Source organism: Palaemon carinicauda, chromosome 24 (genome assembly GCF_036898095.1).
Source record: "Palaemon carinicauda isolate YSFRI2023 chromosome 24, ASM3689809v2, whole genome shotgun sequence".
NCBI classification, from domain to species: Eukaryota; Metazoa; Arthropoda; class Malacostraca; order Decapoda; family Palaemonidae; genus Palaemon; species Palaemon carinicauda.
Window position 1 is genome coordinate 77091077 of NC_090748.1, and position 26844 is coordinate 77117920.

Below are 26844 nucleotides of genomic sequence, written 5' to 3' on the forward strand. Positions count from 1 at the left end.
ATAAGCAGTGTGAGGAGGAGTGTGTGACTCGTCCTATGAAGTTGACCTTGAGACCTTCAGATAGGAATTCTAGGATAGGACGTTCCCAATACCACCTCGTCAGGGTATGGGAGACGCAACAGTATTAAGCTTAATACTAGGAGCACAAAGAAGCATGGGTTACCTGCAGAGGTCGAGGTCAGCTATGCGAGGACCAGGATGCTGCTTCCCCAAGAGAGGGGAGAATGAAGAAAGAAGTAAGGGTCAGACATACTCTTTCATTCACGCAGACTAAGACCGGGTAACAACGCCCTCAACCTACTGCTACTTGTCCAAAAAGGAGCCTGAGGTTAGACCAGCTGTTGTGCAGCCACCACAGGGCCGATAGAAAACGTATCGAGGCTCCTGTGGGTCACGTCTTGCAGGTAGTGGGCTGTGAAGGTCGTTTGACGCTTCCAGACCCCAGCTTGAAGTACCTGCGTCACAGAGAAGTTTCTCTTGAAGGCCAGGGATGTAGCAATACCCCTGACATCATGGGCCCGAGGGCGACGTGACGGAGGAGGGTCAGGATTCAGGGCATGGTGGATAACCCTTCGAATCCAAGCTGAGATGGTGTTCCTGGTGACCCTCCTCTTAGTCCTGCCTGTGCTCACAAACAAAGCTCGCACATGAGGACGGACTGCAGCCGTTCTCTTTAAGTAGTGCCTCAGACACCTCACTGGACATAGTAGCAGCTGGTCTGGGTCGCTTGTTACAGAACGGAGACTCGCGATCCTGAAAGAGTCGAACCGAGGATCCGGCACTCCAGGATTCTGAGTCTTGGCAACAAACTCAGGGACGAACCTGAACGTTACCTCCCCCCATCCCCTTGAATGGGCGATGTCGTACGAGAGACCATGAAGTTCACTAACTCGCTTGGCCGAAGCCAAGGCGAGTAAGAAAGCCGTCTTCCAAGACAGGTGGCAATCGGAGGCCTGGCGTAATGGCTCGAAGGGAGGTCTCTTAAGAGACCTGAGGACTCGAACCACGTTCCAAGGAGGGGGTCTCACTTCCGACTGGGGGCAGGTAATCTCATAGCTACGTATGAGTAAAGAGAGTTCTAGCGATGAAGAAATATCCACGCCCTTCAATCTGAAGGCTAAGCTTAAGGCTGAGCGATAGCCTTTCACTGCCGAGACAGAAAGGCGCATTTCTTCCAGCAGATACACGAGGAAGTCCGCTATTGCTGGAATACAGTGAACCCTCGCTACTTCGCGGTTCGACCATCGCGGATTCACCACTTCGCGGATTTTTTCCATAACCCATATATATACAGTAATATATATATATATATATATATATATATATATATATATATATATATATATATATATATATATATATGTATGCATGTATTTATGTATATATGTATGTATGTATTTATGTATGTATGTATATATGTAGGTATGTATATGTGTATACATATAAATATATATATATATATATATATATATATATATATATATATATATATATATATATATATATATATATATATATATATATATATATATATATATATACACACACACACACACATATATATATATATATATATATATATATATACATTATATATATATATATATATATATATATATATATATATATATATATATATATATATATATATATATATATAATATATATATATATATATATATATATATATATATATATATATATATATATATATATATATATATATATATATATATAAATATATCTAAAGTAGGAAGATGTGATGTACTGTAGTTCTAAGGGAAAAGTATGGGAAATATGTCTGGGTAATAAGCAGAGCTCTACCTCCAGTTTGTTTCTTCATTATGATCAGAGATAAATGTAAACAAAACATTGGTTGCCATTTTTTATCGTGCTTTTTAGCGTGTTTAGGAAATGCATGATATAAAATCGCCTATAATATTTGTGCCTGTTTTAGTTTAGGGTACTGTAGTACATGCATTAAGTGTTCTGTACATTAAAGGGTAGTTTGTTAACAGTACTACGTACAAGGGAAGGTTTTAAAAGTCTGAATATACATGTTGAATAAATAGGTAAATATGGTGTCACTACTTCGCGGATTTTCACCTATCGCGGCCGCGTCTGGAACCTATCTACCGCGATAAACGAGGGTTCACTGTAGTGGCATCGAGTGGAGAGATACCCCTTCCACGACACCAACCACAAAAGACTCTCCACTTTGCTTGGTAGACTCCCTCAGAGGACCTTCGCAGGTGCCGAGACATTCTCTCCGCAACCTGTTGCGAAAAGCCTCTCTCCGCGAGGAGACGCTGGATAGTCTCCAGGCGTGAAGCCGAAGCGAGGCTACGGCCCTGTGAGGGACGCTGGAGTGGGGTTGTCTGAGAAGCTCATGTCGTGGAGGAAGCGCCCTCGGGAGTTCCGTCAGGAGCTGCAGAAGGTCCGAAAACCATTCCGCGTGATGCCATAGCGGAGCTACCAGAGTCATCGAACAGTTGACCGATAGTCTGGTCCTGTTGAGCACCCTTCTCATCAGACAGAACGGTGGGAAGGCATACACGTCGATGTTGTCCCACCGTTGCTGGAAAGCATCTTGCCAGAGTGCCTTGGGGTCCGGGACTGGGGAGCAGTACAGGGGCAGCTTGAAGTTCAAGGCTGTCGCGAACAAGTCCACAGTCGGGGAACCCCACAAAGTCAGGACTTTGTTGGCTATCTGAGGATCCAAAGACCACTCGGTACTCACTATCTGCGAAGCCCTGCTCAGACTGTCGGCGAGCACATTCCTCTTGCCAGGAATGAAGCGAGCTGATAGTGTTATCGAGTGGGTTTCGGTCCACCTCAGAGTCTCTACTGCAAGATGGGATAGCTATTGCGAAAAGGTGCCTCCCTGCTTGTTGATATAAGCCACTACCGTGGTGTTGTTGCTCATCACCACCACGGAGTGACCCGCCAGGGACCGTTGGAACTGCTGAAGAGCCAGGAACTATAGGATGGTCAGAGACCGCAGGGCGATGGTCCTCAAATGAGCGCTGACGCTCAGAAGAGAGCTGACGAGCAGGAGAGCGCTGGCGAGGAGGGCGAACATCAGGAGAGAGCCGACGAGCAGGTGAGCGTCGGCGAGCAGGAGAGTCTTGACGAGCAGGAGATCGCTGAAGATCAGGAGAGCGCTGGCGAGCAGGAGAGCGCCTGTGCGCTAGCACTGCTCGAGGAAGGAAAGGATCCCTTAGCCCCGAAGGGACCGTTGCCCGTCGGGTGACGAGTTCTCCAGAAGGAGAAGATCTGGCAGGAGATGGTGAACGGTCTGCAGAGAGGTTCAAGGAAGACGGAGCTGTAGGTTGAGGCTGACGAGGAGAGTCCCCCTCGGAGGATGAAGACCCAAAAAGGCTCCTCTTAGTCCCCCTGTAAGGGGAAGGGAGGCCCTTGCGGCGTAGCGGACGGTGAGCCTTACGGCGGAGGCGGCCTCGGGGAAGATCGTCGGGACCATCGGTCCTCTGAAGGGGAGTCTCCGTCAAAGCACTTCCCTCAGAAGGAAGCTGAGCAGCAGCAGAGACCGAAGGACTCACTTCCCCCTTCGAAGGATGTACGGAAGGGGGAGGAGATTCTTTAGCACCATCATCCGCAACAGCACCTGCGGCGGATTGCCCAGCCACGTCGGAGGCCTCTGTCACCACGACGTCGACAATAGACAGAGGGTCTACCTCTGCTACCGCCGGCGACTGCTTAACAGCGGCCCCCAACGAAACAAGGTCAATAAAAGCGACACTGGAGGGCAAGCCCTTAAGCCCCAGGGACGACCAAATCTGTAAAAGATCATCATTGGTTAAGGCATTATCAATAACCTCCCCCGGAGGAGGAGGGGGAACCGCCTCGCTATGGGAGGCGACGCCCTCTCCCCCCACCCAAGGTCGGGAAACAGAACAAGGGCCTGCGCTCCTACTCGGCCGACTCTCCTTAGGAGGCGGACGAGGGGGAGCTTCGGAGGAGGTTTGGGCGGCGGAAGAAGAGTCCCAAGAACCTTCCTCCTTCAAGGCTAAGAACGGTCTCTCTAAGACTTCTTCTTACGCCGACGGCCAAACCTCTCCCACTGGGAGGCAGACCACTCCCTGCACTCACGGCACATGTTCCCCTGGTCACACCGTCGGCCCCAACATTGAGGGCAGAGGGTGTGCGGATCCGTAGTTACGTCCGACATGAAAGTCCCACAAGGACGACCGGCAACTCCAGGGCATGTACGCATTGTAAAGAAATAATAATGAAGATCAACTTCCAACCAACACACACGCTGAAAAGAAAAAGCAGAAAATTAAAGGCTGTCACGAGGACGATGAGCAGACACGTCTGATCACCGCCGAGCCAAAAGTGAAGTGAAGCAAGTCACCGGTGTGTGGAGGGGGGAGGGGTAGCAAGCTAACTAGCGCGGGGGTAATTAACCCTCGTTAAAACTATTGGCTCGTCATTTCAGCTGCGCTAAAAGGTAAACCCTCAGTAAATAGCGTGGTTTGTATTTCGGTTACGGAACAACTACATATTCTGGCCATTATACTGCCTATTGTAAATATCCCTACTCAGATACTTGTATGAGTATGACAAATTCGTAGATAATTTGTATTTTTCCTAACCATACAAACCTTAGCTATTTAAATAGGGTATTACTTTCGGCGTAGCTGAAATGACGAACCATAAGAATTTTAACGAGGGTTTACTACCCCCTCGCTAGTTAGCAAGGGGGTAGGGGAGAGCTAGCTACCCCTCCCACCTCACACACCGGTCAACTAGTTCACTTTGCTTAGAGGTAGGACTTATCCCGGGCGACAGGGCTGGCGGGCAAGTTTGATTAAATAGCTAAGGTTTGTATGGTTAGGAAAAATACAAATTATCTACGAATTTGTCATTTGTTCCGTAACCAAAATACAAACCACGCTATTTAAATAGGGTGACTTAACCCTTAGGAAGGGTGGTAAGTCCCAGCCGTACTGGCTTTGGCTTTTTGCCCGGGGACTCAGTATCTGAGTATGTAGAACTCAAGATAAGGAGTCCCTGCACCTCGCAAGTACCTTGCTCTGCAAGGATCGCGGCCTACGTAAGCTTGTGTGTGAAGGAATGAAGTGTGACTCGTCCTAGGAAGTTGACCTGGAGTCCTTTAGATGGAATTCTAGGTTAGGACGCTCCCAATACCACCTCGTAAGGGTATGGGGGACGCGACAGTGTTGTCTCAATACTAGGAACACAAGGAAGCATGGTTTACCTGCAGTGGTTTGAGGTCAGCTGTGCAGAGAACCCAGGATGCTGCTTTCCCCAAGAGAGGGGAGGATGAAGAAAAGAATAAGGGCCAGGCATACCTTTTCATTCATGCAGACTAAAACCGGGTAACAATGCCCTCAACCTTCTGCTACTTGTACATTAAGGAGCCTGAGGTTTAGACCAGCTGTTGTGCAGCCACCACAGGGCCGAAAGAGAATGTATCGAGCCTCCTGTGGGTCACGTCTTGCAGGTAGTGGGCTGTGAAGGTCGTTTGACACTTCCAAACCACTGCTTGTAGAACCTGCGTCACTGAGTAGTTTCTCTTGAATGCCAGGGACGTAGCGATGCCCCTGACAGCATGTGCTCTTGGGCGACATGATGGAGGAGGGTCTGGAGTCAGGGAATGGTGGATGACCCTGCGAATCCATGCTGAGATAGTATTCTTAGTGACCCTCCTCTTCATCCTTCCTGTGCTCACAAACAATGCTTGCAATCGAGGACGAACTGCAGCTGTTCTTTTAAGATAGAGCCTCAGACTCCTTACTGGGCACAGTAGGAGATGGTCTGGGTCATCTGTTACAGAACGGAGACTCGAAATCCGGAAGGAGTCGAACCGGGGGTCCGGCACTCCTGGATTTTGAGTCTTAGCTACAAACTCAGGGACGAACCCGAACGTTACCTCCCCCCATCCACTTGAATTGGTAATGTCATACGAGAGACCATGAAGTTCGCTGACTCGCTTGGCCGAGGCCAAAGCAAGTACGTAGCAAGAGTGACTTTCACGACTAGGCAGGTACGCATGGCAGCGTCAGAAGAAGGAGCACACTCAAACCAGAAAAGAGAAAGGAAGTGTGTAAATCAACGGTTGTATGCCTAATGGCGAGCCTTGGGAAGAGGTGGAGAGCGGACACATCCAATCTCAACCAGCCAAAAGAGAAAAGTGAGGCAGCTCTGTGAGCTCTGAGTAGAGATAGGTGGCTAGGGTACACCCCAGCCACCACCTACCAACCCACAACAGTGGGAAGGTAGGGTTGCCTCTTTGCATTTTCTTTCAGTCGATTGGCTGCCTTCCAGCATTGCCGAAAGAGATATCCTATGTAAACAATAGAAGGTTTGTTAGTGTGGGAACAATTATCATTTCAATACTTGCCTAATAATCAAATACTATATATTACTTCAATACCTGCCAAATGATCATATATTATATGCTGTTAAGTAGCAGATCTCCGAAGGTCACAGTGACCAAGAGGAAACTAGGAATGGCACTCTGACGTACAGTTGGATCCGGAGGGCAACCATACAATGTTTCCAGACCCACAGGACTTCTTCAATTTTGGTCATAGCAAAACAGCAACAGAGTAAACCCATGTAAATGACAAGGGTTCTGTTCAAGATGGAACAACCAGGCTTTACAAATGTTCCTAAAAGGATGTGAGCACTATATCATCTAACTTCCAAGTTCAATGGGAAACCAAAAGTGCTTGAATGTGATGTTACAAATTCAAAAAGAATGAAAAGACAAAATGGTGGTGGGTTGGAGTTTTTTTTTAATGAAAATTTACAGATTTTTAAGGTGGCTGTAGGCAGGCATTAGAGAGAGAATTATAAGTTAGCCTCCAAATTTCCACATATCTAACAAATTTACTGCCTTGAGTAGCTCAGATAAGGGACCTGAACAGTTTCATACTGATGCAATTACAGAAATTGTTGTAATTGTATTTGTAGCTACTTTGCAACATCTTGAATTCACTTTATGTTCAGTATTTTGTCTTTTCAGTAACTTAGTTTCATACAGTTAATATATTTGACAGTGGCTACTTTCCTCTTGTTTAGAGCTTTAGGGCAGACGAGACTCTTTAGCTATGGTCAGCAACTCATCTAGGAGACGGACACTCGAAAATAAAACAATTTTTCTCTAGTCTTGGTTAGTCCCATAGCCTCTTTTCCATGGTCTTCCACTGTCTTGGGTTAGAGTTCTCTTGCTTGCGGGTACACTCAGGCACACTATTCTATATTGTTTTTTTGGGCTCAACCCATGTCGTCTTGATGGAAGGTTCCTATTGGTAGCTTTCTAAGGGATATTTGGCTACAGAGATATTCCGAGAGAATTGACCTTTAGGTCTCCAGAATTCTAACTCCTGGCGCAAATATCCTTAAAATTTCTCTTAAGGATATCGCATAATATCAGGGGACGTATATCTTGATACGACACATAGCAATCTTCACCCCAAATAGAGTTTTCGTTTCGAGGGGGAAGAGTAGCGAAAACAGAAGGGGAGCCATTATCAAGGTTACCCTTCCTCCCGTACTATTACGAGTATCCAAGATGGCGCTCATTCCTATTTTCGTAGCGATTTCGCACGGTGGTTTTCCCTGTTGATCTAACGTTTGTGATCATTATTTTGAGGATTTATAATGCAATCTCCAGCTTCTTCTGCCTCTGGAAAGTTGAGTATTTATTCTTTACAGTGTATAATTTTTAGCTCCTGCTTCACAGAGAAATTAGAGTAATTTTATGTGTTCGGAGCTTGGCCGATCACCGGAGGCGCCATGGGCGCTGTCGTTCATGACACGTGTTATTTAGTTAGCAGAACGACATTCCTGGTTGTAATAGCATTAATAAATTATGAAAGCTATTTAGGCACAATTATACTAGTAAAGATATATATAATTATGCATATATTTTCCTCTTCCTTATGTCGATCGTATACATTAGAGTTTTGGCGATTTAGGTAACCGAGATCTCGCCCCGCGCTAGGCTACCTAGCCTACGCGCTTTAGTATATTTTCATACATGATCCCAGTTTACCCTCGTGTATCGTTTTATCAATTCAAGGGGAGATAGTATATCTCCTAGAATTAGTTATATAACTCGATACTCGTCTCCTGTGGAGATTTAAGGGTAATCCCTCCTTCCCTCTGAGTGCCGCCATTGGCGATAACCATATCTGGTCTTGCCATAGAGTAGTTCACTCCGGCTTGACTAGGCTAGGGTTTTTCTGTCTCCCACCCTTGCCGGCGAGTATCCCGGCTTTGGTTTTCGACAGAACCTCAGAATATTCAGTCTTTCTGCCGGCGGCCTAGCAGTCACTCCCCTGCCGGCATAGGAGGCTATGCCTCCCTAGGCCGCACCTGAAGTGGTAGCATGATGCCGCCACCTTCTCCCCTGCGGTCTAGAAGACGAGTCCTGTTTCGGCAGACCCTAGGCTGAAGAATAGATATTCTTCTGCAGCTTAGGATGGCGCCAATACTGAAACAGAGTTTCTCCCTTGAGTGGTAGTGGCGGCAACCCTGCCGCCTTCTTCCACACTTGATACAGGACCCTTTCCCTGCCCCTCTCTGTCCTTTAGCGATGGTCTAGCCATCGCAACCCTGTGGCCAACATCCTACAATCTCACCGCTTGCCGGGTAGGTTGTGGTGCCGGCCGTGCTCCTACATAAGCAGCTGTATAGTCACTCAGTCTTTCCCTTATGGACGCAAGGCTCCGGGAAAAGTTGTGCCGGCTGCCGGTGGGAGACCCCTCTACTGTCGAGTGTTCTTCAGCCCTCTCTTGGATTGCCTGCTATCCACATCCCCGAAGCCGGCAGTGACCGGCAACGGATTTTGTGGCTGGATGGAAGCTTGAATGATGCATTCTCCCCTTCCATTTGAACCCTCATTATGGAGGAAGGCAGTAAGGTTAAGTACCTACACCCTTATTGTTAACAAACATTTAATAAGGAAGCCCTTCACTCCATGCTCTCTCTCTCTCTGTCAGCTAGTGCCGCCAGGTACTAACCCAGCTGGCAACATGCCGACTGGACCTGTGCCGTCAGGTACTAACCCAACCCAGCTGGGGCCGGTGCCGCCAGGTACTAACCAGCCGGTGACATGTTCCGCCAGGTGCTAGGCTAGCCGGCAACATGCCGGCTGAACTTCAGTATATGATTATACAGTAGCCAGTATATTTGCAGTAAAGTACATACTGGAGACAGAAAACTATAGTATATATTATACAGTAGTTATTTTCCAACATACCTTGTGCTTCCTTGCAAAGTCTATTGTTGAGACCAATCCTATATTGAAAGGAAAGATTTCCTTCAATACACTGATAGTTAATCAGTTAACAACTTACCCCACAATATTAAAGAACGTAGGGGTTACAACCCTTCTCTTTGAGTTTGCCTGAGTAGGGAAATTCTATGGCTTTAATTTTGGGGGAGGTCACAGCAATTGGCTGGACAGGAAACACAAGTATGCGTCTTTCCTAGTTCCTTTCTAGCTTGACTATCCTAAGCTATAATGGTTAAAATATGTTATTTTCCTTAGTAAAATAAATTTTTGAATATACTTACCCGATGATCATATAGCTGCATCCCTGCTGCCCGACAGAAAAAACCTACGGGCGGAATACGCCAGCGATCGCTATACAGGTGGGGGTGTACATCAACAGCGCCATCTGTCAAGTAGGTACTCAAGTACTCGATGTCAACAAAGAACCAATTTTCTCCTCTGTCCCACTGGTTCTCTATTGGGGAGGAAGGGTGGGTCCTTTAATTTATGATCATCGGGTAAGTATATTCAAAAATTTATTTTACTAAGGAAAATAACATTTTTCAATATCAAACTTACCCGATGATCATATAGCTGATTCACACCCAGGGGGGTGGGTAGAGACCAGCATTACAAGTTGACATTATGAGCTAAGTATTCCGTATTTCATTTTAGCAGTTATTCAAAATAACAAGCATAAAATAAATAAGTACCTGGTAAGGAAGACGACTTGAACAATTACTCTGCCTTTTTAAGTACGTCTTCCTTACTGAGCCTCGCGATCCTCATAGGATGCTGAGCGACTCCTAGGAGCTGAAGTATGAAGGGTTGCAACCCATACTAAAGGTCCTCATCAAAACCTCTAATCTAGGCGCTTCTCAAGAAATGATTTTGACCACCCGCCAAATCAAGTAGGATGCGAAAGGCTTCTTAGCCTTCCGGACAACCCAAAAATATTTCAAGAGAAAGATTAAAAAGGTTCTGGAATTAGGGAATTGTAGTGGTGGAGCCCCCACCACTACTGCACTCGTTGCTACGAATGGTCCCAGAGTGTAGCAGTTCTCGTAAAGAGACTGGACATTCTTAAGATAAAAGACGCGAACACTGATTTGCTTTTCCAATAGGTTGCGTCGAATATATTTTGCAGAGATCTATTTTGTTTAAAGGCCACGGAAGTTGTGACAGCTCTAACTTCGTGTGTCCTTACCTTCAGCCAAGCTTGGTCTTCCTCATTCAGAAGGGAATGAGCTTCTCGTATTAACAGTCTGATAAAATAGGATAAAGAATTCTCTGACATAGGCAAAGATGGATTCTTAACTGAACACCATAAAGCTTCAGACGGGCCTCGTAAAGGTTTTTAAAATAGAACTTAAGAGCTCTTACAGGACATAATACTCTTTCTAGTTCATTCCAACCATACGATAAGTTTGGAATACCGAACGAAATTGGTCAAGGCTGAGAAGGCAGCTCGTGTGTGGCTAGAAAACCAAGATGTAGAACATGTAGCCGTTTCGGATGAGAATCCGATGTTCTTGCTGAAGGCATGAATCTCACTGACTCTTTTAGCTGTGGTTAAGCATATCAGGAAAAGAGTCTTAAAGGTGAGATCTTTCAGGGAGGCTGATTGAAGTGGTTCGAACCTGTCTGACATAAGGAATCTTAGAACCACGTCTAAATTCCAACCAGGTGTAACCAAACGACGCTCCTTCGTGGTCTCAAAAGACTTAAGGAGGTCCTGTAGATCTTTATTGTTGGAAAGATCTAAGCCTCTGTGACGGAAGACTGATGCCAACATGCTTCTGTAACCCTTGATAGTGGGAGCTGAAAGAGATCGCTCTTTCCTCAGATATAAGAGGAAGTCAGCTATTTGAGTTACAGAGGTACTGGTCGAGGAAACGGATACTGACTTGCGCCAGTTTCGGAAGATTTCCCACTTCGATTGGTAGACTCTAAGGGTGGATGTTCTCCTTGCTCTAGCAATCGCTCTGGTTGCCTCCTTCGAAAAACCTCTAGTTCTCGAGAGTCTTTCGATATTCTGAAGGCAGTCAGACGAAGAGCGTGGAGGCCTTGGAGTACCTTCTTTACGCGTGGCAGACGTAGCAGGTCCACCCTTAGGGGAAGTGTTCTGGGAACGTCTACTAGCCATCGAAGTACCTCGGTAAGTTATTCTCTCGCGGGCCAGAGGGAAGCAACTAGCGTCAACTTTGTCCCTTCGTGAGAGGCGAACTTCTGCAGTACCTTGTTGACAATCTAGAATGGAGGGAATGCATATAGATCTAGATGAGACCAATCTAGTAGAAAGGCATCTATAAGAACTACTGCTGGGTCCGGGATAGGTGAGCAAAGTATTGGGAGCCTCTTGGACATCGAGGTTGCGAAGAGATCTATGGTTGGCTGGCCCCAGGTGACCCAAAGTCTCTTGCATACATCCTTGTGGAGGGTCCAATATGTTGGAATTATTGTCCCTTCCTACTGAGACAATCTGCTAAGACATTCAAGTTGCCTTGGATGAAACTCGTTACTAGTGAAAAGTCAAGACCTGTTGAACAGGAGAGGAGGTCACTTGCGAACTCGTACCATGTCAGAGAGTAGGTCCCTCCTTGCTAGGAGATGTACATCAAAGCAGGGAGTTGACCGTGTTCACCTCCACCACTTTGCCTTGAAGGAGAGACCTGAAGCTTTTCCAGGTCAGACGTACTGCCAGAAGCTTCTTGCAGTTGAAATGCATTGTCCTTTGACTCGAGTTCCATAATCCCGAGCATTCCCTACCGCCTAAGGTCGCACCCCAGCCTACGTCCGATGCGTCTGAGAAGAGAACGTGGTTGGGAGTCTGAACAGTCAGGGGAAGACCCTTTCAAAGGTTGATAAAGTCCTTTCATCAAGTCAGACCAGACTTTATCTTTCCGGAAACCGGGATCGAGACCGCTTCTAGCGTCTTGTCCTTTTCCAGTGAAAAGCTAGATGATACAGAAGAGGACGGAGGTGTAGTCTTCCAAGTGACACCAATTGAACCACGGATGACAGTGTCCTAACCAGACTCATCCACAGCCTGACAGGGCCGTGTTCCTTCTTCAGCATCTTCTGGATGGATAGCAGGGCTGGGGGTTGATCGTCTTGTTCAGCCATGTCCTCATCAGAGGGTTCCTCATCCGAAACTGATGAGGAAACGGCAACGGAGTGGGCAACGTCTGACTCGCTGAATCCGGTCGCACTGGTGGATGCGTGACAGAGCCGGACACAAGATCATGGTACTGCTGCACAGTCTGTGAACTGTCAACCATGGGGACGCGAGGAAGTACAGCGACAACCCGAAACTGTCTAGACTGTCTGGGTTGTGCAGACAACCCCCTACCGGGTTGCTGAGGTTGCCGCACTGCGTAACAACAAGTCACCTCTGCTGGTTGTTGAACGTCTTCCTAGTGACACACTGAACGTCCACAACCACCTCCGAGAGTCGCTTAACGTCAACGTGCGACTGGCAACCCACACTGGGTCGCACCGGTGGAGGAACCATCTCAACTGGCGGACGTGAGTAGGATACCTCAGCGTCAACAGGGCGTACAAACCACCGGTAGGAAGGTTGTTGGCTAGAAGGTTCTTCTCCGTAAAAAATCCTCTATCAAGGACTAAGCTTGGACTGCATGTCTTGCAACAAAGCCCATTAGGGTCTATGGGAGCAGGTGTGGCAACAGACGGGGTTAGCGACTGAAGCGGAACCATTTACCATCCCTGGAAGCATGTTATGCTTTAATTAAAGTCCATAGGAGGCTAAGCAGCTTAAGGCTCCTCTCTAAATGACAGAGTCCTCAAGGGAATATCAGAAGGAGGGAGAACAGCACTTTCTCATCTACAGGAACCATGTCCGAGAAAAGCTAGGTTATCTCAGTGAGGGTTTCACTGGTGCATAAGCAGCAGACCAGAAGGCAACGTTATGTAACTGCTTGACAGTCTGTGAACTGTCAAAAACTGAACTGTCAACCACAACAGGTGCGTGAGGACATACAGCACTGGTGCATTAGTAGCAGACCAGAAGGCAATGTCATGTAACTGCTTGACAGTCTGTGAGCTGGCAACAACCAAAGCTGTGTGGGGAAGCCTCAACTCCTGACTGACTAGTCTGCTGCGGGCGAGTGGCGGTAACCACAGTGGGTTGCGGAGGCTGACACACCGTGTCAAAACACGGCAGCTTGTGGTAGCTCACGCACGGCAACGGAGTGCTCCGTGTGTCTGTGGGAGTCAGCATGCGTCTGGCAGGGTCGACTGCGCATGGGTGGAGGAGCTCTCACAACAAGAGTGTGGGAGCAGGCAGCCATGCTGGGCGCACAACCGTGGCAGGCTGTAGGCCAACGGGTGCATCGCCAACCTTCTCCGCAGTCGGAGTGTGGGAGCAGGCAACAACCAAAGCGGAGTGGTGGTGCGTGGTGGGGACTGCCGTGGGTTGCGGAAACTAACGCATCGCGTCAAAACACGGCAGCTTGACTCCACCTTCCCACTGCTGATGCGGTAGCTCACGCATGTTAACGGAGGGAGCCGCACGTCGGCTAACGTTAACATGCGTCTGGCAGGGTCGATCGCGCATCGGAGGTGGAGCTCTCCGCAGCCGGAGTGTGGGAGCAGGCAGCCTCAGCGTGAGCTGGGCGCACAACCGTGGCAGGTTGTAGGCTAACGAGAGCAGTGTAAACCTTCTCCGCACGAAACTCCTGCATAACCGCAGCTAACTGAGTCTGCATAGACTGCAGTAAAGACCACTAGGGTCTACAAAAAACGGCAACAAACGGAGCTACTGTCCGTTGTGACTGAGGGTCTAAAACAGCTGGTGCGGCAACAGACGGAGTTACTGCCTGTTGCGGTACCACCTTGCCTCTCTTGGGAGGTGTGCAGTCGTCGGATGACTGCAGCGAGTCCGAACTGACCCAGTGGCTACACCTAGGCCGTTGGACTTGCGCGGAAGGGACCGACTTGCACTTAAAAAGCTGCAAGATTTGGTCCATGGTTTCTACGAGAAACCTCTTCCGCAGACGAGGAATAAATGGGCTCTCTCGTCTTTGTGTGGGTGGGGCGATCACGTCGGCAACGTGTGTAGATACACCCGAAACCACGGAGGGAAACGTCTGTTCGTCGATCAAGGCCTGTGGAACCCATAAGTCGTTCGACATTACTTCTCCCCTGGGCTTGGGAGCTTGTAAGAGGTCCCGGACTAGGTGAACAACTGGCACGAACAGACGAACCCTCGAACGCAACACTGTAACACTTTGCGCATATCACTTTATCACTTATGATTTTCTGTTTGCACTTATTTCACTGAAATCAAAACTTTAACTGATTTCTACCTGAAACACGCAATCCTATCCTTCATTAAAAGGTAGTAATTGCGAAAACAGTTTTACAATGCAACAGAAAAACATAATTAAAGATAAAGAATTCAGTGGCTGGAAAAGAGACTAAACACTAGATCAAATAAACTACGTTTAAAATCTCTCACCGCATAAAGCCTGGGAACAAGAATAAAACTCTAGAAACGTTTTACCTTCTTCCCCTACAGCGACTAGGGAGAAGAGTAAAAAAAAAACGAGAACAACGTTACCCGCTTGAACGAAACGTTTATTCTCCTCTCTCTCCCTCCGTCTCTATCTCTCTCTCTCTTCTCTCTTGACTTAGAACCTGAGAGAAGAGCCCAATTATATATCGTTAAAACATATTATTTGCTAAAGGAAAACTGAAAGGTTTCCCAAATAAAAAGTTCCTTTATTTAGAATTTAAACCATTTAAGCTAAGAAAGAATGAACGAAACGCTAGAATCGGTTTACTCTTACTGCAACGTGGAACCGTGAAAAACTCTCTCTCTATCGTAACGATAGAGCGCATGTTGAACGTTCTGAACGTCAACAACTGCGGAGACTAAACTAAACGTTAGTTCATCTTTGAAAACAGTACGAGACTATCAAAGAAATTCTTTCATAAAACATTAAAATTAAAAAAGTATTAAATTCTTAAAAGGTAAATACGATATGACGGGCTCAATGTTAATTAACTTCGGTTCCAAGTAAGGACCGCCTACTATTAGGAAAGGTCGCATATAAACAAACATAAAAATTAATTTTTATAAGTTTATAATAAATGGAAAGTTAATCGAAGAGGCCTATAAAGGCGGAGAGATATAAAAAAAAAAAGATCTATAACTTGTTAAGCAAAATTACCAAAAACCTAAACACACTTCCGTCTAAGGGAAGGGTCGGCCATTTAAAAGTGAAAGAGAGTCCATACTCTCTTCGTCACCAACACTTCCGTCTAAGGGAAGGGTCGGCCATTTAAAAGTGAAAGAGAGTCCATACTCTCTTCGTCACCATAATTAAATCTATCCAAAACGAGTTCAAGTTTTGAAATGAAGATAAAACCCCTGCATAGCGAAAGCTCAAAACTGGAATAGTGTACTTCACCAAATCGTTGTGAAAACAAATCCAGTTAGGGACGGCGTATTTAGTAGGTCTTGCCAGTGGCACGACAGAGGGAAAATTGGTTCTTTGTTGACATCGAGTACTTGAGTACCTACTTGACAGATGGCGCTGTTGATGTACACCCACACCTGTATAGCGATCGCTGGCGTATTCCGCCCGTAGGTTTTTTCTGTCGGGCAGCAGGGATGCAGCTATATGATCATCGGGTAAGTTTGATATTGAAAAATCAATATCAATATTTTGCATAATTTGCTTATCATGTGAGATAAACAACCGCATACTCATTTAATTTTCCTCTCTTTACAGGAGGACCAAATGAAGTGCAATGTCATCTTTTGCAACCACAGGAGTAAGAACTTCTGTGGTCACAAAGCGTGCAGGTCTCATGCCCCCTGCACCAAATCTAACGAAACCCTGAGGTACTGGGACACCCAAGACTGCAATATATGCCGGACCTTGGTGACCGAAGGTTTCGACGACCCCAAGTCAGCGCAGTCGAGGGATGCAGCACGAGCAAAGCTGCGCAGATGGGTACGAGAGTTTCAAAAGAACTCTACGGGACCGTACCTTCCTAATGAAAGGATACGCGACTTGCTGTTCCCGAAAGCGGGTATCGAAGCTGTCGTACCCCAGGCACGACCTGAACTCCCCTGCGCCTAGATTGCCATCGAGATGGATGTCAGTGACGCGTTACAAGGCATGGACATCCACCAGGAAAAGATGTCTGAAGTGTCCACGGACACTGAAAAGGATCTACTCAAGGATGATCCAGAGGAGGAGTCTACTCTACCTCCGGATGAAGATGAAGTCTAGTCGGATCCCCTCCGTCGGTGCAAGCAACGGAGCCATTACCTTCAACATCTGCCCCTCCATCAGACGACATGAGACAGGCACTGGCCAATCTTACGGCTCTAATGGAGAGCATTCACAAGCAAGGCAAAGCTAGGGAAGCGAAACTTGAGAGAGAGCTCCGTGAAGCTCGACTCTCCGCCTCCCGAGGGTCATACTGTACAAGAGACTCAGAGTCCAAGACCTCTCACCTTGCTCAGTAATCAATCCCTGGAGGTATGCGGAGTTTATGCCAATCGCCAATCTACATATTGGAGAAGATGGGAGCCGTCCACCTAGATGACATTCAGTTCTTGCCAAGCTTCAATGCTTACCCAGACTGCTCCATTCGACTGAAGCAGTAGCCAGCGTCGAAGGAAGAGACGGAATCCAAGGAAGTCATGGTATTCGACCACGACAAGGCACAGGCTCTCTTGTCGAGCAGCCTAAAGAAGGTGAGCTACACGAACTCTAAGGTGTCTGCCCTGAGCAAGAAACATCCTACCTTTCTTGCTGCAGCTTCAATAGCCTTCCCCTTTACATCGAAGGCTTTTAAAGCCGTTGCCAAGGCAGTAGAGGCATGCAAACCTTGTCCTACACTGGAAAAGTGTAGACCCCTGTCATTAGCCCTGTCCATGGAGGATAAGGATTGGAAAGAAGTCCACCTAACCTTCTCAGTAGGGAAGCTGAATGCAGATATCGCTGGACGACAGTTCAACGAGAATCTCCCAAAGCTGTCAGACTTTCACTTGCGTAGGGAGCAAGAGATGAAGGAGGGACTAGCGGCATCCGTATCCCTACAGAACTGTATGGAGATGTGCGCAGGCTTAAAGAGCACCCCAGACATGAACATGGTCATGGCCAAAATGCACATGGCCACCTTAGTAAAGGACCTGTACGGCTTTATGAAAGCCAGGAGAGCATGCAGAGAGTTCGTATTTGCTACAGCAACTGTAAAACACAAACCCAGGAAGTTGATAGCTTCCAATATCTGGGGTAAAGACCTCTTCCCAAATAAAGTGGTCAAGGAGGTAGTTGACAAAGCCGCCACGGAGAATAGAAATCCTCTCCAGAAGTGGGACATGTCATCCAAACGCAAGTCTTCCTCGGATGCGGGTCCCCAACCTAAGGGGAAGACCAAGAGACCTAGACTACCCTCTCAGCCTGCCCAGCAACAACATCCCACAGTCACCATGACCGCGGTGCCCCAAGTGGTTTGCTCAACCACAAACCACATTCCAGATGGTGCCTCAGTAGCTGGTTACCCAGTCACCAGCATTCAACCCAGGGTTTGAGAGGCAGACCACTACCTTTCCTCCCAAAGGTAGAGGCTCCAGACGGGGCTCCTCAAAACACCCCTCACGAGGTAAGGGAGGACGCGGTCAGGGAGGTAAATCCTCCGGACAAAAGAAGCAATGAGATGCTTCATGTAGGAGGGAGGCTCCAACAATTTCAGGATCATTGGACCTTCGATCCTTGGGCCCACAGCCTAATCAAGAACGGACTTGGATGGAGCTGGAGCGAGGCTCCACCATCATTTCCTCAATTCTTCCTACACTCCACCCCCTCACTGGAAGAATATACCCTAGAACTATTGAGAAAACGGGTAATAAGGAGGGCAAAGTCCATCAAATTCCAGGGAAGGCTGTTTTGTGTTCCCAAGAAGGACTCAGACAAACTCAGAGTCATTCAGGACTTTTTGCCACTCAACAAGTTCATTGAGAACAGCAAGTTCAGGATGTTAACCTTTCAGCACATAAGGACCCTGTTACCAAAAGGGGTGCACACAGTCTCAATAGACCTAGCAGATGCTTACTGGCATATTCCGGTCAAACCCCCCCCCCCCCCCTCTCCTCCTACCTAGGATTCAAGCTACAGAAAATAAAGTACGTCTTCAGAGTCATGCCCTTCAGACTAAACATAGCCCCAAGGATCTTCACGAAACTTGCAGACGCAGTCGTACAACAACTACGCCTAGAAGGCATTCAGGTAGCAGCGTACCTGGACGACTGGCTGGTGTGGGCAGCATCCAGGACGGCTTGTCTGCAAGCATCCAAGAAAGTGATCCAGTTCCTGGAACATCTGGGATTCAAGATCAACCTCAAGAAGTCTCGACTTTCTCCAGCTCAGGAGTTTCAGTGTCTGGGAATCCATTGGAACTTGAAGTCACATCGCCTCTCCATTCGCCCAGGGAAGAGGAGAGAGATTGTAGCTGTCAAGAGACTACTGAAATCCGACAGGATCTCAAGACGCCAACAGGAAAGAGTACTGGGCTCTCTCCAGTTCGCAGCAGTGACAGAGCCAGTGCTAAGAGCACAACTGAAAGATGCGTCAGGAGTCTGGAGAAGATACGCATCGAACGCTCAAAGAGATAAAAAAAGACCGATACCGACCTTACTACAATCACTTCTCAAGCCATAGTCGAAGGCCAAGAACCTAAAGAGGACTGCCCTTACAACCACCTCCGCCATCGATAACCATCCACATGGATGCCTCGATGGAAGGATGGGGAGGTCACTCCCATCAAAGGAAAGTCCAAGGGACTTGGTCTTCTCTGTTCAAGACCTTTCACATCAACATTTTGGAGGCCATGGCAGTCCTTTTAACGTTGAAAAAACTCTCTCCTTGAGATCAGCCGCCCACGTCAGGCTGATCCTAGACAGCGAAGTGATAATGAGATGTCTGAACCGACAAGGCTCTAGATCGCCCATACCAACCATGTGATATTAGCCATCTTCCGTCTGGCGGAAAAGAAGAGATAGCACCTATCAGCAGTTCACTTTCAAGGGTTCCGCAATGTGACGCCGGACGCTCTATCCAGGCTCAAGCCGATAGAGTCAGAATGGTCCCTAGACGCAGACTCATTCTCCTTCATCTTACAACAATTCCCGGAACTGCAGATCGACCTCTTCGCGACGAGCAACAACAAGAAACTACCTCGATATGTAGCCCCATACGAGGACCCTCTAGCGGAGGCGACGGACGCCATGTCCTTCGATTGGAACAAATGGAACCGGATTTACCTGTTCCCTCCGACCAATCTCCTACTAAAGGTCCTCAACAGGCTGAGATCCTTCCAAGGAACAGCAGCTCTAGTGGCTCCCAAGTGGCCCGAGAGCAACTGGTTCCCTCTGATAATAGAACTGAAGCTGAGGCTGGTCCCTCTACCGAACCCAGCACTATCTCAACGGGTTCAGAAGTCGACTATCTTCGCTTCATCACAGAGAACCCAAAACCTTCATCTCATGATTTTCTCGCCTTAGTGGTTAAGAAAAGATTTGGGATCTCAAAAGGCAGTACAGTATAGACTTCTTAGAAGAATACAAGTCCAAGTCAACCAGAAGACAATATGAGTCGTCTTGGAAAAAGTGGGTTGCTTTCGTCAAAGCAAAACGACCGAAAGAAATCTCAATAGACTTTTGTCTGTCCTTCTTCATCCACCTTCAAGAACAAGGTCTGGCAGCCAACATGATAACTACGTGTAAGTCGGCTCTGACTAGACCTCTTCTATACGCCTTCCAAGTAGACCTGTCGAACAAAATCTTTAACAAGACCCCAAAGGCATGTGCTAGACTCAGGCATGCAGCTCCTCCGAAGCCCATTTCATGGTCCATGGACAAAGTCCTACATTATGCTTCAACCGTGAACAATGAAGATTGCTCTCTTAAGGATCTAACTCAAAAAGTTATTTTCCTCTTCACTATAACCTTAGGGGCTAGAGTTAGTGAAATAGTGGCCCTATCCAGAAACGAGGGCCATACTCAGTTCACAGAAGCGGGAGAACTTAATCTCTTTCCCTGGAGAATCTGCCCTCTGAAGGAAGATGTCTCTCTGTGTCCAGTAGAATGTCTAAAGTTCTATCTTCGAAGAACTTCAGACTTCAGGGGAGGACAACTCTTTAAAGGAGAAACTTCAGGATCAAAATATCCCTAAAACAACTGAGGACGAAGCTCACCTATTTTATTCGCAGAGCGAATCCTGACAGTACACCCGCAGGTCATGATCCAAGAAAAATTGCTAATCACTAAACTTTTTTCAGTATATGGACTTTGAGCGTCTTCGCTCATACACTGGATGGAAGTCATCCAGAGTGTTCTACAAACATTATGCAAACCAAGTGCATGAGTTGAAGCATTACGTGGTGGCGGCAGGTAGTGTATTAAAACCTGTTGTCTAGTGCTGCGATGAACAGTGAATTGATTGGGACTCTCAATTACGGTGAAAAGGTGTTGACACCTTCCAGTGCAATACTTTTTAAGTGAGTGTCACCATGGTGACACTAAAGACTGTTCAAAAATCTCAGGTGTAGAATTATACAGATAACACTTGTGCCGTGTGTACTGTACTTTACACAGTGCTGATAAAATTCAACAATTACAGAAAACTATACAGTATTAGAAAATTTTATTAAATTTTCAAATTTCATAGTGACACTAATCATTTCTTCCCTTTCAGGTAGAAAATTTTTTTCTGTATTGAGTTGTATATATGTATGATTCTCCTAAAATATATTAATATATATTACACGTTATTGTATCTTTAGCCATTTTTCGTGAATAAATGTCTATTAATGTGTAATTGCGTCTTATTTCGCCTCACAATTAACACAAAGTATAGCCAGAGTTCTCTTACTTACCTAAGTAAACCTCATATTATTGTATGTTTACAAACAATAAATCTAGTTGATACTTTTGTTCCAACAAGTATATACAAACTGTGAGACTCTTGAATATCTAGTTGATACTATGTTTGTTCATACAGTATATGCAAACCTTGAGACCCCTTTTCTACTGTCTAGTATGACTCTTCCCTGCAGGGGGCAGGGAGCCCTAACATTGCCTATGATTAGTTGTAATGACGTATAACGGTAACGTCATATATCTCAATGGTCCGGACGACCATAGAAAAATCTGTCCCAAGGTTAAGGCACCTATGAAAATCCACAGATACAGTACTTTCTAGTAATTCTCTGGTAAACTTCCTTCAGGACATGACATGGCTTGAGCCCAAAAAACGGATTATGAAGCGAAGCGAAAAATCTATTTTTGGATGAGATAACCATGTCGTCCTGATGGACCCGCCCTCCTTTTCCATAGAAAAGGCCTAGGCAAGATCCCTTCAGAAACTACTATATCTGTAGCACCATGCTCAATGTTACAAGGAATAAGCGCCATCTTGGATACTCATAATAGTGCGGGAGGAAGGGTAACCTTGATAACGGCTCCCCTTTTGTTTTCGCCACTCTTCCCCCTCGAAACGAAAACGCTATTCGGGGTGAAGATTGCTATGTGTCGTATCAAGATATACGTCCCCTGATATTATGCGATACCCTTAAGAGAAATTTTAAGGATATTTGCGCCAGGAGTTAGAATTCTGGAGACCTAAAGGTCAATTCTCTGGGAATATCACTGTAGCCAAATATCCCTTAGAAAGCTACCAATAGGAACCTTCTATCAGGACGACATGGCTGTCTCACCCAAAAATTTATTTTTCGCTTCGCTTCAAAATCCGTTATATATGACAGATTTATTTTAACATTGTTGATGATCTTTAGATATTTTATGTTGTTATTCATTACTTCTCATAGTCTATATATTTATTTCCTTATTTCCATTCATCATTGGACCATTTTCCTTGTTCAAGTCCACGGGCTTATAGCATACTGCTTTTCCAACTAGGGTTATAGCTTAGCAAGTAATAATAATAATAATAATAAAAGCTATCAACATCTTAAGACTTGCATTCCTTTTGAATGTGTGTTAATAACATATTATGTCTTTTATTCAATATAGAAAAAAGCCAAAAGTACTATCATTCAGCCATAAGCATTATCAACTCAAGGGTAAATGGTTACAATATTTATATAGATTATACATGTCAAAATGGATCACCAAATAAAAAAAAAAACCATGAAAAATAAAGTTGTATATCTTGTACATCCATTAGATATTTAAATTGGTAAAATTATAGTTACGGACGGAACAACCTTTTGAAAAGAAAAAAATAGTATTTCCTGAAATAAATAATGTGCTTTTACTGAATTTGACCTTCACTTCATCAGCAAATAAACCGAAAACCTGTTAGACCGTCTGATAACGGGGATATTTTATTTTAGAAATCTAATGGTTTTTGCTCGGCCGTGAGCTCGCTTCGCTCGCGGAAAAAAAAAAAAACACCATGCTCCTATGTACTGGCAAGCAGTACGCGCTGAGCTGCGCATGCTATCCCCATTGATTTATTAGATAATTAAGTTTTTATTTGCAGTGAAAATAAGTATCTTTTTCAAAGAAAATGGACTTTTTTTTAAAGGAAACACCAGTATTTTTAGTAGAAAAGCTTTTTCCATCGGTTTATTATACATCCAAGAAGGTAATGTATAGTGAAGAAAAGGCTTGTTTTACCATTATATACCATTTCACCACCCAAAACCCTGAGTTCCCACTGAGGGTCCCCCATTATCGGCGAATATAGATATATATGGTAAAGTTTTACTGTCTTACATATATATATATTTCTGAAACTATTAATTTGCACAGGAACGAGCATTATTTTCAAAGAGAACTGACATTTTTCTATAGAAAAAAGTAGTTTTTCTCTGAGTTACATTACCCTGTATCAAACTACACTAATACCACCATTGGATTCATACAAACCCTGCAGCTACTGAAAGTTTTTATTAAATCAAATACTATCACGAAATCAATCCATCATATAAGCTACTAACCATTTACTGGAACATAATACACACTCCTTCAGATTGTTTTTATTATGCTAATTTTTTGTAACAAAAGAATGTTAATGAGTTCATGCTAGGCTATGATAGTCTACCATAACCTTATACACCATGAGACATCTAAGTTATCTTCGTAGTTGCCTAAGTCTTCAAGATATGCAAATATATGAATAACCAAATAGTTGCAATACCTTCACTTGCTGTTATCTATCACACTCAATCAATCAATCATGGGTTAACCAAATTATGAAAAAAGGAATAATCAATTCAGAAGCATCCTACCGAAATGGGCAAGCCCACCAGGGTCCATAGACCGATCGTGATTCGTGACTCAAAGGCTATGCACACATAATCTACTTGTTATAAGCGTAAATTAATTCATTTCCTCCAATAACAATTAACGTATGATAGTGATTACTGTACCTTTAAGTAACTTGATACCATTAGTATATTACACAGTCCCAGGCCAGAATGACAGAAGAGAGTTGTTAAGATGTTTACAAATGTCTAGGTCTTCTTCCCACTAATTTCATCGAGCTGACAAGTTCCTAGATCGTACATTTTTGCAAAATATTCAGACATTTTTTCTTTTAACTAACTCACATCCTAATACCATGATGATATTTATATCATACATAATTTTTGGATACCCATTATACTCAATTATATTTATATTTCATCCATCAATACTTGATGTCAATAATCAATAGTTCCCTTTAGTCAAAGTTATAAGTAAATGGAGGTGTAGCGTCAGTGGTGATAATCCTCTACAGACACCACTTGCATGATTATTTATCATTAAGGATTGCTGCCCATAACTTTAACTTTCAAAATGTTTTGCATATCAGATATCGATTTCACATTTGGTAAATGACATCAAACGTTAACAACCTAGAATCCACATCCCCAACTCCCCCAATTTATTACTGTATTTCCTGGTTCTAAGTCATGCATTTTCCAAGTTACTTACTTGCTTTAATTTTTTTCTGGTCCTATCACACATGGAAACCATTTACCCTACAGGAACAATATCTATTTGTCGTATGCATCCTTAGGCATTTAGAGTATCACATAGCGTATTCCGAGATAATTATCAAATACACATTATCGAAGCACTTAAATTAAGAAAATTTTAAGTTTCTTCTTGGAAATGTTAATACCTTCAGTCTTTCAGATAGCTGGTGGGAGCTTGTAAAATAATATTGTGGCCGCATATTTGAAAGCTGTAGAACCTACAGTAGAGGAGAGTAGAGGCACATTTATGCTTCAATAGCTTGGAACCCTCTGTAACTACAGGAGCATATTCTCGTGTCGACACGATTCACTGGCTGCATGATGTGTAGATATTCACATAGATATTTTGAACGTCCGGTTCTGATAACTTGATGAATCATTGCACATATCTTAAACTCTAGTTTAGTTTTAGTAGGCAGTGTAATTCAAGTAGAATAGAAGCAATCCTTTCTCGAGATGGGGCCCCTTTTATCAACATTGCTCCTCTCTTTATTATGCGCTGTGATTTCTTAAGTTATACTTTAGGTAAATTGTAATAGATGAAGTTACATTAGTTAATCCTGGCAATAAAACAGTTAATCATAAGTTTCTTTTTTTTTCAGAATAGTCTCTGTACCATGGCCTTCCACTGTCTTTGATTAGAATTCTCTTGCTTGGAGGTACACTTGGGCAGGCTGTTCTATCATATACTCTTTTTATTTTATTTTGTATTTCTTTTATAGTTTATATTTGACAGATATAATTCAATGTTGGTACTGTTCTTAAAATATTTTCTTTTGCATGTTTATTACTTCTCTTGTAGTTTATTTCTTTGTTTCTTTTCCTCACTGGGCTATTTTTCCCTGTTGGAGCCCTAGGGCTTATAGAATCTTTCTTTACCAACTAGGGCTATAGCGTAGCTTGAAATCATCATCATCATCATCTCCTTCTACGCCTACTGACATAAAGGGTCTCGGTTAGATTTCACCAGTCGTCTCTATCTTAGGCTTTTAATCCAATACTTCTCCATTCATCATTACCTACTTCACGCTTCATAGTCCTCAGCCATGTAGGCCTGGGTCTTTCAACTCTTCTAGTGCCTTGTGGAGCCCAGTTAAACGTTTGGTGAACTAATCTCTTTGGGGAATGCGAAGAGCTTGCCCAATCCATCACCATACACCCCTCTCCATGATCTCATCATCTCATCCACATATGGCACCCGAGTAATCTCTCTTATCGTTTAATTTCTAACCCTATTCTGTCATTTAATTCCCAAAATCTTTCTGAGGGCTTTTTTCTCAAATCTACTAAATCTGTTGGAGATTGTTTCATTGTCATACCCGACTCATGTCTGTAATAATAATAATAATAATAATAATAATAATAATAATAATAATAATAATAATAATAATAATAATAATAATAATAATAATAATAATAATAACCAGATACTTCTTTACAAAAGCAATGTTTTTAAGGTGATATCCAGCGATTCTTGCACCATTATTAATTCTATTTGAGCACTAAAAGACAAATTACAGTCAAGTGATAGACTACACCTAAGTAACGAACTCTGCTAAATATTTCAACCAGATTGTTCTTTATATTTATTTGGATGTCAACTAAGTTTCTTAAGTTGTTTTTTCTGTTTTACCACCATAAACCTAATGTTTTCATTTAGTTTTAGTTGTTTGACTGTAATGCATTCCCCAACCTTAGTAAGAACGTGGTTGAAAGTTTCAGCGGTACCATCAACGTAATTCATGTTAAAATAAAATTGTGTATCATCCGCAAATAGTTTAAACTTTACTTCATGCCTCTGTAGTACTTTTGATAGACTTTCAGTATAGATAGAGGATAAGATTGTACACAGTAAGCTACACTTCCTGGGGTAGCCCTCGGTCTAATGATTCATATGATGACTGAGAGTTTTCAATTTGTATACAGTAGTTTCTGTCAACCAAGTTATCTATTAGATACTCAAGGCTTGCAAATACGCGGTCCCATAGATTGCATATGAAGCTCCCACTAACCCCAATGAAGGACTGATGATATAAAGGCTATTAAGAAGTCAAAGACTGTTTTATTCATGAAATCCTATAATACCATTACGCCATAAGATTCTATAAATACTTACAAATGTATACGACAAACAAATCTTGTAGGTCCTGCAGTGCATCGGGTAAAAACCTTAAAGTAAAGAAAGTAAAATAATTATATGTCTTCTGGTCACATACCTGTTCAGTTATTAACCATCAATACACTATATAAGTTGCCGCTTGTCCAAATATTTATTTAATAATCTTGTAGTGGATTCCCTCTAAGTCTTTCATTTATTTCTCCTTTATAACATACCACGTCACAATATAAGTAAACAATATTATGATTTACAGTAAGATTCATATATCTTCAATCACAACAGCAATGCCAACTCTTCTATTCTGTTAACATCTATATACTTACTTCTTATACTATACTGTATAAATTATTTTACTTATGCTAAGATTATAGTCTTATTTTTCTGTGTAACGTTCGCTTAGGTCATCATATGCTTTTACTGTTTC

General features: G+C 44.2%; 1 protein-coding gene across 1 annotated transcript in view; it reads right to left on the reverse strand.

Moving 5' to 3' along the window:
* Positions 1 to 23817, reverse strand: part of tweek (transmembrane protein KIAA1109 homolog tweek) — a 789520-nt gene extending 765703 nt beyond the window's left edge. The window contains 1 exon segment of the mRNA XM_068348609.1: positions 23711 to 23817. The gene's annotated coding sequence lies outside the window, so the exon portion shown is untranslated.
* Between the last annotated feature and the right edge of the window lie 3027 nt (positions 23818 to 26844).